This window comes from Octopus bimaculoides, chromosome 4, assembly GCF_046866305.1.
Source record: "Octopus bimaculoides isolate indiv1 chromosome 4, ASM4686630v1, whole genome shotgun sequence".
NCBI classification, from domain to species: domain Eukaryota; kingdom Metazoa; phylum Mollusca; class Cephalopoda; order Octopoda; family Octopodidae; genus Octopus; species Octopus bimaculoides.
This window is the reverse complement of record NC_142931.1, coordinates 102849256-102861755: the sequence shown is the minus strand read 5'-3', so window position 1 is coordinate 102861755 and position 12500 is coordinate 102849256.

Here is a 12500-nt window from a genome sequence, read left to right as displayed (position 1 = left end):
TGATATAATATATACCTAACATATGGTATAATTATAAACAGGGCAAATTTTAGCCATTTCTCTGCAGACTGAAAAAATGATGAACAACCTTAATTGATTTTCGAGCCTTATTGGGTTCTCATCAGAGGCGTCCACATCATTTTGACAGTCTCCAGAGAAACATTTATAAACATGGCTAATTTTAGCCATTTTTCTGCATATATATATATAATGAAATGAATGATAACAGACGATGAATAATTGTTACCTCATTACAACTGTTTCTTACGTAACTTTTTAATAGAGGGATGAGAACATTACTCCATTCCAAAAGACTGTAATCATAAGATGAGAATTTTACAAACAAAAGAATATCCCAAGAATACAGTAGTCTACTATAGTTGGCCTCGAAATGTTGTCAGACAATTTCTGCGACCACATCACCCCTAGCATCTGGCTACCTAACTCTCCAGACTGTTGCCCACTTCATTATTATGTGTAGGGCACAGTTGAGTGAGAGACCAACAAAACTTGTAACACCAAAGATGAAACAAAGGCAGGGATTATGACAGCATTCACCAACTGAAACAAAGAGACCGTCTAGAAGAGTTGCAAGAAATTCCGAATTCGTCTGGAGGCCATGATTGTAGCAAATGGCGATTTTATTGAATAAATTTACTCTTTTAGTATTTCAAGATATTTTTATGTAATTTTGATAAATATATCTGTTAAAATGAGATGTCAGTGTTATTTTCATTTTTGCGTAATTTAGGTGACAGTTTATTCACAGCAATCTGTACACACACACACACACACACACACACACACACACACACACACACACACACACACATGTATGTATGTATGTATGTATGTATGTATGTATGGAGGCGCAATGGCCCAGTGGTTAGGGCAGCGAACTCGCGGTCATAGGATCGCGGTTTCGATTCCCAGACCGGGCGTTGTGAGTGTTTATTGAGCGAAAACACATAAAGCTCCACGAGGCTCCGGCAGGGGATGGTGGCTAACCCTGCTGTACTCTTCCACCACAACTTTCTCTCACTCTTACTTCCTGTTTTTGTTATGCCTGTAATTCAAAGGGTCAGCCTTGTCACACTGTGTCACGCTGAATATCCCCGAGAACTACGTTAAGGGTACACGTGTCTGTGGAGTGCTCAGCCACTTGCACGTTAATTTCACTAGCAGGCTGTTCCGTTGATCGGATCAACTGGAACCCTCGACGTCGTAAGCGACGGAGTGCCAACAACAACAACAAAATGTATGTATGTATGTATGTATGTATATATACGACAGGCTTCTTTTCAGTTTCTGCCCACCTAATCCAGTCACAAGGTTTTGGTAGGCTCGAGGCTATAGTAGAAGACACTTGCACAAGGCATCGCGCAGTGGAACTGAACCAGGAATTGTGTTTGGGAAGCAAACTTCTTACCACACAGTCACTCCTATAACTTTGAACCACTTTGGAGTTTGCTTCATTAAGCCCGTACACGGGCAACGGCTGTCAGATATAACTATGTAACATAAATGGATAGTTTTACTGATGATATGAGATTGAATTGTACAGAATATAAAAGTGTGCGTATGTCGGGTGCTTAGTGATTAGATCTAGAACCTTGTAGGGTTTTTTAGTTCGTCTTAGCTATAAATTTGAAAGAAAAGGGCACACACACACACACACACACACACACACGCAAGTGCTCCGCAACCGGTATGCACTGGTATGTCACAAGACGATGCTAGGTGTGCCGCAGTATAACCTGAATATAATGTCTCTCCGTATACTTTTAATTATATTTTTAGTTCAGGTGTGCCGCCGAATTTTGTAAAGAATATGTGTATCGCAAGTGAAAAAAAGGCTGCCGAGCACTGATACACACGAGGGGGCGCTGAAAAGTTCCTGGCTTTGTGTAAAAGAAAATAAAGGAGGATCTGTTAATTATGATTCTATTCAGCATATTTTCTCTCAGATTCACACACTTATTGCAGTGGTCCTTCAGTTTTCGTAAGCCCTGTAAAAGAACTCGGAAGTTGGCCCTTTAGCCAAGCCTTTCGCGAAATCCTTAAAGACAGGAACTTTTCAGCCCCACTCGTTCCCTCGCGCGCGCGCGCGTATGATATTATTTGAACACGTGGTTTGCTTCTGGTGACTTACCATTAACAGGAAGTGAATCTCTTCTACGTTATACTAAGATAAGTTGAAGAACATGCATATTTAATTTTTAATGCTTTTTTTTCTCTTACATAAAACGAAATAAAATTCCTAAAGCTTTTAGTTGTTGGTAGTCGTGTATAGTACTAGTTCATCCTCCTTTGGAAGCGTCGGCAGGACATAACTCGAGACACAAATTATCTAACCTAAATTCAACATTCTACGAAGTTTCTTAAATAGAAAGAAAATAGTTCATTGTTTAAAAAACATATTTCATTTATCCTAATTTGTTAACTGTTTGGCATTAGTGAAAATAGAAAGAAAGGAATTTCTTATATTTAAGCAAAATGCTTCCTGGGTAATTTTGCCAGGCACAAAAGTTCTTTGTGTAATTAGAGTTAATGTTTTTACAACGAACAAATTTTGCAAGCCCAATTCAGTATATTCTTCACGGGTGCAGATAAAGATTTCTGGCAGTCATTTTATATTGTACTATCTATCCAGATGAGTCAGAATAGACATTCTTTATGTTCATCTTACCGCGGCCATTGCCCGTGGATAATCTTAGAAAAGTAACCAGAGTATTTCGAACATGCGGTTTGTGTCTGGTGAGTTATCATTAAAAGGGAGAGGATCTCTTCCAAATTAAAGTAGTTCAAGTTGAAGAAAATGCATATTTAATTTTTACATTTTATTTTTTCCCTCTTACATCAAATGAAATAAAGACCCTAAAGTTTTTAGTCGTTGGTAGCTGTGTATAGTTCTATTTCATCGTCCTGTGAAATCGTCGGCACGGTATAAATCGAGACACAAATTAATCAAGCTAAATTCAACATTCTACGAAGTCTCTTAAAAAGAGAGAAAATAGTTCATTGTTTAAAAATCATATTTCATTTCTTTTCTTTCCTGTTATCTTCCTTTTTGTTTTCATCTTTTTTTTTTATTTGGTTTAAGGCATAATAACGTTACTCGTGTGTTTCTGCGTGTAAGTACGCTTCGTTAGGCGGAATTTATGACACAACAAAACAATAGATGTCTATACATGAAGTTAACAAGCACTTACAAATCTCATTGGTTAAACGAGTGCTCGCCTTGTTAACGCGCAAAATTTTGTGTGGTCCAGGAACAGAAAGAGAAACAAACACATTACAAACATTGGCTTAGGAGTAATAATTGTCAGATTATGTTTTAAAGGGAGATAACTGAAAGTAATTAGTAAAATAAATGTATTTGACAGGAAAATAAATACATTAGTTCGGAGTAAAGAAAAATTTAAGATATAATGCTTTCAAATTTTGGAATAAGGCCAGCAACTTTAAAGGAGCTACGACAATTACATCATGCCTCTACTGAACTGATACTTATTTTATCGACTCCAAAATACTGAAAAGCAAAGTCAACCTCGGCAGCTTTTGAACTCGGATCGTGAAGAAGTCTCGTATTAACTGTGGAGATTATTTGTGACACTGCATTGGTAGATGTTTAAAAAATGTTATAAAATGTATATTGATTAAATAACTAATGAAACAAATGATTGAATTAAAAAAAAAACAACCTAAATTGATAAATAAACTGTTAAATAAGTAAGTAAATAGATTAATAAATATTTAGTCGAATAAACAGTTAATAGCATGATTCAATAAATTCTTGCTTTGTGATATACAATTGATTAATAAATAGGAGTAAGGATATACGACTGAGTTATACCTTGGTAACATGTTGTGGGGAAAAAGATGACCAAGGGGTAGTTATGGGTACAGAAAGGATTGTAATCGAAGATTTGAAACCACATGTTACTTAAACAACAGGATTTCTATCGAATATTTTATGGTATGTCTAAGAAATGAGGTTTTCTATAATTGGTGACACATCTATTCTGACGAGGCTGTGAAATCATGTTATTTTCCTCTTTCTTTGTTTATTTTATCTTGTCGTTAAAATTGATTTTCTTTAATGTTCCAGTAAAGAATGGGGCCCACTTTATTAAAAATATCTTTGTTTGATGATATGTTGAAAATGCGTCTATTGATATTGTTTGTGATATTTTTAATAATTGTAGGAGAACAATTATAATAGCCTTTATTATAGTATATAGTTTCTTCATTCAGCTTACGCAATGAGCACTATTTACATGTGCTCAGGTTTCATGTTATGTCTAAAAAATTTCTTTTTTTCATCTTATTTGTTTATTGTAATTTTTTAGATTAAACTGTCTGAATATACTAATTATCGCTTTTCTAAGCTTTCCCATCTTATTGAGTGATTCTCTCCGTGAATAAAAACTGGACATAAACACGTCATAACAAGGTATGGTGAATTCACCGTAAGGAAAGGCGAGTCTGTCATCTCTATATAATCATTCCTAACTTTTGCTTTATTCTCTGTGTATTTACTCTTTTACTCTTTTACTTGTTTCAGTCATCTGACTGCGGCCATGCTGGAGTATAAATATCTTGACAAGGTCCGTCATTTTGTGCCACCATAACTTCTCATAGCTTCACCAAAACATTTATTTCCATATTTCTTAAACCCCACTCCAAATTACTGTAAAATAACATTGATTCTTTTCGTTTATTCTGATATTGTTGTCGGTGTCGCTGATGGTTGTGCAAGGTTAACAAATTCTTGCCCGAGAAAATTTCAAGAAATATATTGGTAGAACTCCCCCATTTTAATCTGAACGAATCTATTTGATTTCGTCTTCGACACTGTTAAACTGCTTGACAGTGTCACTGATGAAATTCTATTGCGTTAATTTTGTAACTAGCCTAATTTTTGTAATTATGGTATCTAGTGTGTTTTTTTAATTATGCCTACTTCATTTTCTATGGGGTTATTAGTCTACATTTTGGATTCCTTCTAAAATTCTCCTCGAGATCCTTAAGTGTTTAGCTACAGTTTACATGAATTTTGGCGCTTAGTCCAATTTCCGTCATCTCTTGCATTATATGTATTTGAGTTAGTAATATTCTCCAGTAAAAGCTTGCGTGTATTTCTATCAAGGTCCTGCAAAATATTTCGTCGTATTTGCTTACACCTTTTCTGCTTATGCGAATTTGTAAAAAGTGTTAACTAAGCCTTTAGCTCATTCTGAAAATTGTTTATATGGTTGTTGAATTAAATTCATTTCAAATCCTTCAGTGCCTTTGGTCTGCAGGGATTTCTGTTAGTTATGGAAACGAATATGTTTCTGTAGATACGTTGGAAATATCTTTGTCGAAGAGGAATGCTTCTTATTTAATCATTTTGAACGCTCTTTCTGTCTACTCAATTCGTCGCTTCATGTAGAGGTTCCATTTCCCTTATGCAGTATTGTATTTTCTGTTCTTTTACAGTACTCAACTGACAAGGAGCGTCTGGAAGCTTAGATTCGACTGTAATAACGAACGGAAGGAAAGTATGCAATATATATATCGTTGGGCATAATTATTTTATTTGGCTCAAGTCATAGGGCCGTTACATGTGAGTTTCAACATGAAATCGCTTCGTTAGAAGACAGTGGTGGCGGAAGAGAACTATGACAGATATGCATATTAGAAGGTGAAAGAATATAGATGCCGCCTTATTAATACGTAAAATATGTGGATCAAGGGAAGTGATACCCATATTACTTCTAAAGGGATACCCCCCACGAAATTTAGTTGCCCATAGGTTGATCGCCATCAAAGTACTACTTACAAATATTTCATCAAAATAATGTACATTGTCAAAACATTTCTAACGCTAATAATCTTTCTTTCTTATTTTAACCACAAAGCTATCAACTTTAAGGGGACGGGAAAGTCGATTGGATCGACTCCAGTAATTAACTAGTACTTATCTTATTTATCGACCCCCGATAGACGAAGTTGACTCAGCAGAATTTTAACTCAGAACGTAAAAAACCGGAAGAATACCGCTAAGCATTTAATCTAGTGCGGCAGCAATTCTGCCAGATCGTCGCCTTATTTCACTCACTAATATTTTACCAAATGAAGGCAGCAGGCTGATAGAATCGTTAGCTCGCCGGACAAAATGATTAGCGGCATTTCGTCATCTTTTTCGTTTTGAGCTCAAATTCCGCTGAAGTCGACTTTGCCTTTCATCTTTTCGGAGGAGGTCGATAAAATGAAGTTCCAGTTGAGCACTTAGATCAATGTAATCGAATTACTCCCTCCCCCGAAATTGTGCTAAAATTTGATAGCAATATTATACCAAATGGTTTACACACAGTAAAAGTTGGAAATATTTTTGAAAATTTAGACCAGCTATCACCTCCCACCAACCTCTTGCTCCCAATACCACTATATAATTTTTCATCGCCCCCATAGATCGATTCTGCTCAATTTGAGAAGGACTGATAAAGATGGTTATTTAGATAATATTTATGGATTCATATATAAAGAAAAAAAACGTGTTGTTTCGGGTTGAGTCTCACTGCGAGACACCTTGGGCAAGTGTATTCTAGTATAGTTCCAGGTTGACCAATACCGTGAGAGTGAATGTGGGACCCCTTCGTGTGTATCTGCGTATATATATATATGTGTGTGTGTGTGTGTGTGTGTGTGTGTGTGTGTGTGTGTGTGTGTGTGTGTTTATACCCAATATATATAATTCTAATTGTTAGCCTTCCTATGTCTCCAGCACCACCGTCTTATTTTATTTACGTCACGTATTAAAGAAAACCAACTGAGAATCACTTACAGCAACGGTTCTACACCTACTCAACTCCCTGACCGAATAAATGATTATCTTTCTAATACTCATAGTTTGAACTGAAGCCTAAAAACATTTATAAACCGAAACAAAGAATGAAATAATATCACTGTCTGGTATGTCTATGTTGTTGAGTATGAGTGTTCGTTGCTTTCAATGTTCTGTAGTTATCCTGGTCAGGAGGGAGACTGTAGATTTGGCAGGTGTTAATTTATGGCTGTTCTTATCGAGACAGGTTTTTCGGTCATTTGTGTATGTTTGGAGTAATTGTGTCGCTGCGTCTGGGGTTTAGTACAGTGGAAGTATCCATATACAAACGGTTTTCTAAAGAAACAAACTGAATAACGAACAGTTTTTCCGAAGAAAATTAAACTCACATAACGAGCTGAAATTTGGTCAACGAGCTAAGTATAAGTCACTGGGAGCCCATTGGCTCAACGCGTTGATATTTGAACAACAAACCACTAGTAGACTACGTACGCATTTAGCGCTAGCAAAGCATATACAAACAGTACGCTAAGTGAACAAACAGTATAGTGAAAAGTTTTTCTGATGAATATTCAGACAACGAGCTGAAATTTGAATAACAAACAAGGAGCAGACTATGCACGCATATAAGTGACTGGGAGAGCATGTACAAACGGTTCCATGTGCATATTTGATGTGGCTTGCAAATTTTCATATTTTATATAGAAAATATTTCTCATATTTCTTGTTAAAAACGCAACCATGGACCGACTGAAGCAAGACAGAGAGAAAAAGAGCTCGCGAACACAAACATATATACATGTATGCATATATTTATGTATTTTGTTATTGTTGTATGAACAAATAAAGCATCATTTTATACTTTTATGTGTAGCTTGGAACAAACAGCTCCTACTTATATATATCTTGCAAGTTCTGGAAACATTGTTTTATACAGTAGGTAATCTGGACTACTTGATAGGTAGTTTACGAGCCCTTGTTTTGTGCTGTTACATAGTGTGACCTTAAGTACTCTGTTTAAAGAGAAATAAAATAGAAAACTTGACTGATATCGATAGTAAAAGGAAAGGTGGGTTTGTGGGAGGTTTATTATTAAAAGTGTCATGTAATCCAATGTCCGAAGTCCGTCTGTCTTGTAGTAGTTAGGTATACCGGTCTGAATCCATGTTGTGATTTGAAGATGGGGAGTGTGTTGTTTGTATTAGCCTTTCTGGAACTTTTGAGTGCTAACGGGTATGTATGATATATTCCAGATGGGACTTTGTTGGGTTTTAAAATAATGATTTTAACTAAGTTTATCCGTGTCTGTCTGCCTCCGACTCTGTCTGTCTGACTCTCTCTTTCTCTCTCTCTCTCTCTCTCTCTCTCTCTCTCTCTCTCTCTCTCTCTCTCTCTCTCTCTCTCTCTCTCTCTCTCTCTGTTTACTTGTCTTTATCTCTCTATCTCCCTGTCTCACTTTCCTCATCCCAGTTTCCCTTTTCTTTTCTGCTTTACTGCTTTACCTCTTCTCTCTCTTGCCAACACTCCCCCATCTCTCTCTCTCACATACACACAGTGTCTCCTTTCTACCAAAATCCCTTCATATTTCTGAAAATCTAAGTGATACTTATGTCAATGATTAGAACCACTCCAAATTGATGGTTCCGGAATTTCTACAATTTTCCATTGTTAAAGACGGACAATTTGCCAGGCCGGCCATATTGAAATATTTACAGCTCAATTTTATTGAAGACCTGCACACATTGAAGAACAAAATATGGAATGAATGGGAAAATATAAGAAAAGCAATATATATATATATATATATATATATATATATATATATACTGAGAGAGAGAGAGAGAGAGAGAGAGAGAGAGAGAGAGAGAGAGAAATGGAAAAGAAAAGGAAAAATAAGGAAAATAAAGCAACGAAAAATGAAGAAGACATAGAGAAGTAAAGAGAGGAATAAAAACTGCAAACTAAAACAAAAAATAAAGCAAAACGGAATGTTGTTTTGGTTGTTTTTGGTGAAATGTTAATTAAATCGGTCAGTGGTATTACTATGGGTGTTGGTGTGGTGTGTTGGAGTGGTGTTGGGCGTGTGACGCGCAGTTGTGGATGGTGTGAAGATGGTATGGTTGGGTAATGGTGTGGTGTGGAGATGTAGTGGTGGTGGTGGGAGTGACGTAGTGGAGTGGTCTAGTGCGGTGATGTGGGGCTGTGGTGATGGGGTGTGATGGTGGTGATGGGGTGTGATGGTGGTGATGGGGTGTGATGGTGGTGATGGTGGAAAGTAGAGGTAAGGAAGGAAGATGTAGGGAATGCCGAATCACCAACATAGTTTTTCGGTCAGTTCCAAAATAGATTTTCAAAAATGAGAAAAAACAAAACAACAACTGAAACACACAAACAGACAAACAAACAAACAAACAAACAAACAAAGAAGTAAATAAAGAATATAATGAAAATAACGAGATTACCGACTGAGAAGTCCTTCGTGATGGTCTGAAGCCGTTATGATACATACATACATACATACATACTTACATACATACTTACATACACACACACACACACACACACACACACACACACACACACACACACACACACACAATCATGTATACAAAGTGCCTCAGTGTTTTGAGAGCACCTCCTTTAAGACCTGTAACTTTCTTCTAACTTTTTTCCCCCCTCTCCTTTAACTTTATAGATAAATTATGTCAGACATGAAGCTGGCTTAGCTAATAAAAAGGCAGATGTGCATAAGGACATCCGGCACAAGTATATGATGCGCAGAGATCAGTTTATGTCCGATGTAACGAGAGAAAATATTTCGATCCGTGCAAAGCGTTTGCTAAACAAGTTAAAGCATCAAGAGGCTGGAATATTTTAGTTTTTCACCGATAAGAAAAAAACTTCGATCAGGATTTGAAGGTAAACAAAAAGAACGACAGATAATTATGCAGAGACCTGAATGAGGTTCCAACGGTCATGCATACCAAATTCCCAAGAACTCTGGTAGTTTCGGGTGTCGTCAGCAGCGTGGAGATGCCATACTCACTTTTCTTTTCACAGGGCTTAAGAGTTAATGCCGCAGTCTACACAGAATTGTTGGAGAAAGTTGTGCATCCATGGATAGACAGAGTACGCAACAGAAGACGTACGTCTTCCAAAAAAGGCTCTGCATCGTATATATGCATGTAAATATGTTCTCTTCTGTTTTTAATTATCTGAATTCTTCATTTGAGGAAGGAACTTGTTTCTAATAAAGACACATAGCTCACTTAGGCATTTATTCACAAAACCAAGAGCACCAATAATTATTGGTATAAATGTGAATTTATAATCTGGATATAGAAGCTGGGGATCGCAGAGCAGTAATTCATAGTTATCCTCTTTCTTCTTGATTTTTGAAGAGATATTCACACCGACAGGACAGCTGACCTATAAGATGGTACATACTTTTTTCTTGTCTGTCCCAAACAACAATATCTGGCCCGTTATATTTAACTCTTGACATGTTTTGATGGGAATGTCCACCATTATTCCTTGTGTTGATATTTGTGTATGTATTCAATAACGGGAGGAATCTCTATATTGATTCCAGGACAGTCTTTTTCCATATGTCTGTCTGTCAGCCAGTCTGTCAGCCAGTCTGTCTGTCTGTCTGTCTGTCTGTCTGTCTGTCTGTCTGTATGTATGTATGTATGTATGTGCGTAAAAAAATATGTACGTATAACTATTGTCTACATTAATAAGAAGTAAAGCCAAAAAACATGCTACATCAACAGCATTAAATAGTAACATCCTCATCAACAACAACAACAACAAAAAAACCCAACAAAAACACTACTGACAATAGTAGTAACATAGCAACAGCGACAACAACAACAACAACAACCAAGACAATAACGATAACAACAACGACGACAATAATGAAGACAGCAAAAGCAGCAATAACACTGATAATCACACCACCACCACCACCACCACCACCACCACCACCACCACCACCATCATCATCATCATCATCATCATCATCATCACCACCACCACCACCACCACCATCACCACCACCACCACCATCACCACCACCACCACCACCACCACCACCACCAAAACAAAACAACAACAACAATGTCACTGACAACAAAATCAACATCAACATAATTGTCATTCCAATAACGATAACTGCCAAATGGATAAATTAATATTAGAGGACAAATAAAACGTCTTGAGGTAAAAATCGATAAAATACCATTTGTTTTTGGTGCCACTGTCAGTTTGCCTGTCTGTCTGTCTGTCTGTCTGTCTGTCTGTCTGTCTGTCTGTCTGTCTGTCTGTCTGTTTCTCGGCCACTCTGTCTTTCTCTTTCTCTCTTCCCTCTCTCTCTCCTCTCTCTCTCTATGTATGTATAGCCTTATGCATATATATATATATGGTTGCATGTCTGTCTGTCAGTCTGTCTTTCTGACTGGCTTTCTCTCTCTCTCCCCCTTTCCCCCTCTCTCTCCCCCTTTCTCCCCCCTCTCTCCCCCCTCCCCCTCTCCCCCCTTTCTCCCCCCTCTCTCTCCCCCTGTCTCTCTATATAAGTATGACTGAATGCATATATATATATATATATATATATATATATATATATATATATATATATATATATGTATGTATGTATGTATATATATATGTCCCTTTGTCTGTATGTCTACCTGTCTTTCTGTCAGTTTGTATGTTCCTTTGTGATTCCGTGTTAGTCTGTCTTTCTGCCTGCCATTATGTATGTATGTATGCATGTATGTATGTATGTATGTATGTATGTATGTATGTATGTATAGTGAGTTCAAACGAGAAAAACGACAAAAAAAAAATGTGTGTATGTGTGTGTGTGTGTGTGTGTGTGTGTGTGTGTGTGAAGGTGCATGGCTCATTGGTTAGAGCGTCGCGGTTACGATCGTGAGGTTGTGAGTTCGAATCTCGGACCGGGCTGCATGTTGTGTTCTTGAGCAAGACACTTTATTTCACGTTGCTCCAGTTCACTCAGCTGTTGAAATGAGTTGCGACGTCACTGGTGCCCTGATATATCGATCTTTGCCTTTCCATTGGATAACATCAGTGACGTGGAGAGGGGAGGCCGGTATGCATGGGCGACTGCTGGTCTTCCATAAACAACCTTGCCCGGACTTGTGCCTGGGAGGGTAACTTTCTAGGTGCAATCCCATAGTCAGTCATGACCGAAGGGTGTCTCAGCATATATATATATATATATATATATATATATATATATATATATATATATATATATATATATATATATATATACATATATATGCATATACTCATATATTGTTTGTATCACGACAGAACGCACGCGTTACCTTTATACAGTAAGTTTTAACTATTTTTCTAACGCGACTCTCTCTATTTCTATCTCCCCCTCTCATTTTTCTCTCTACTATTCTTCGCCTCTACCTGTCACTACTTCTCTCTCTCTCTCTATCTCTTGTTACTCGTCCTTCGCCTCTCACCGTTACTACTACTCTCTCTCTCTCTCCCTCTCTCTCTCTACCTCTCGTTGCTCACTTTTATTCTACTTCCTCCCCTCCTTTTCCCTCTGCTACTCGTTCTCTTCACATAGCCTTGGTTACGTGTGTCCGGCTGCTATTACTTTTCGTTCTTGGACTCCCCA